This window comes from Pristiophorus japonicus, chromosome 8 (assembly GCF_044704955.1).
Source record: "Pristiophorus japonicus isolate sPriJap1 chromosome 8, sPriJap1.hap1, whole genome shotgun sequence".
Taxonomy (NCBI): domain Eukaryota; kingdom Metazoa; phylum Chordata; class Chondrichthyes; family Pristiophoridae; genus Pristiophorus; species Pristiophorus japonicus.
This window is the reverse complement of record NC_091984.1, coordinates 215,161,746-215,163,644: the sequence shown is the minus strand read 5'-3', so window position 1 is coordinate 215,163,644 and position 1,899 is coordinate 215,161,746. Positions and strand designations below refer to the sequence as shown.

At 43.4% G+C, this 1,899-nt stretch overlaps 1 pseudogene; it reads right to left on the bottom strand.

Moving 5' to 3' along the window:
* Positions 1-1,469: 1,469 nt before the first annotated feature.
* LOC139269820 (5S ribosomal RNA) lies at positions 1,470-1,588 on the bottom strand (annotated as a pseudogene).
* Between the last annotated feature and the right edge of the window lie 311 nt (positions 1,589-1,899).

Below are 1,899 nucleotides of genomic sequence, written 5' to 3'. Positions count from 1 at the left end.
AGAGTCGGAGATGGGTGGTGAACACTCGGATATTGCGGGATTTGGGAAAGTCAGAGGTCATGGGGTCCTCTGTAAAGAGTTAAGCTTGTTGGGCCTAGAGGAAACCTCCTGCTCCCCCTAGCCCACAAGCAGTGCTGTAAATGCAACTACTCTTCCTGCCTCCTTTTACCCTCCGGAAACCCAGCCTCCATGGATTAAAAATGTAAAAATCCTGTTAAAATGGATGCACGCACCTCCTTAAAAGCTTTTACTGGATGACCCGCGCCCTGAGATCAGGTTGGTTGCCCATCCCCCCGACCCGCCTTGGTTAAAACTGGAAGTGGGCGGGTTAGAGGCAGGTTAGGGTCAGGTTTGAGATTTTTAAATGTTTTATTTCCCAGCTGCCCACAACCAACCGGTCCTTGGGTTTAAAATTCCCCCCAAAGTGTCTATATGCCATTAACAAGCGTAGAAATAAGACGGTTTAGCCAGAGTACCAATAAATGTGCACAAAAGCCCACAATTTCTTTGCAAGGACTAAGGGAGAATCCCTGCAATTGTTGCCATAGTTTTCTCAAACAAGTAATTGGGTATACATTACAACAACAACAACCTGTATTTATATAGCACCTTTAACGTAGTAAAATGTCCCTCACAGGAATATTATAAGACAAAAAATATTTGACACTGAGCCACATGAGGAGAAATTAGGGCAGGTGACCAAAAGCTTGGTCAAAGAGATAGGTTTTAAGGAGCGTCTTGAAGGAGGAAAGAGAGGTGGAGAGGTTTATGCAGCGAATTTTGAAATCGAGGCGTTCCTTAACCGGGAGCCAATGTAGATCAGATACTCACTGTTATTCGATCAGGGAATTTTTTTAATTGGAAAATAATTTCAAGTTTCAGAGTACAAGTCAGGAGCATCCAACATTGACTGGATTTCTTTCTTTTGAAGGCTCGTTATGCAACTGTTTAAAAATAAAGCACACATTGGATTGGTGCTTTAAGGTGTTGTAGCATGTAACAAACAATGTATTTAAGGCCACTGATTTAGCATGATGAAACATAGAAAATAGGTGCAGGAGTAGGCCATTCAAGCCTGCACCGCCATTCAATAAGATCATGGCTGATCCTTCCCTCAGTACCCCTTTCCTGCTTTCTCTCCATACCCCTTGATCCCCTTAGCCATAAGGGCCATATCTAACTCCCTCTTGAATATATCCAATGAACTGGCATCAACAACTCTCTGCGGCAGGGAATTCCACAGGTTAACAACTCTCTGAGTGAAGAAGTTTCTTCTCATCTCAGTCCTAAATGGCCTGCCCCTTATCCTAAGACTGTGTTGTGTCCCCTGGTTCTGAACCTCCCCAACATCAGGAACATTCTTCCCGCATCTAACCTGTCCAGTCCCATCAGAATCTTATATGTTTCTATGAGATCCCCTAAAGGGTTGTTGATGGATTTAACGGCAGAGTGTGTGCAGAACCATGAGCAGCCTGTGGCACCTGGTATTCCCAGGCGGTCTCCCATCCAAGTACTAACCAGGCCTGACTCTGCTTAGCTTCCAAGATCAGACGAGATCCGGCATTTTCAGATTAGTGTGAACAAGGATGCAACAAGCGTTATTGCTTGGTACTCTGGGACTTCTACTTTTTTAGGGATCAATTCTGTGATTGACCATTAGGACTTGATTATTGTTAAGTTCCATTATCTATGTACTTAATTAGTCTTGCTCAACTCTTTATAAAAAAAAAATCAGGATACCCAGCAAGATGTAACAAATTGTACGTACATACAAAGATCAAGCAGGGAAAGACTGCCTTGCCTTGGAAAACATGGAAATGAAAGAGAATTTGAATTTTTGCTAGCAGCGAGCAGATAAGAAGCAGCGGGGCATTGTGAGCTTGGATTTCACTGTTAGAG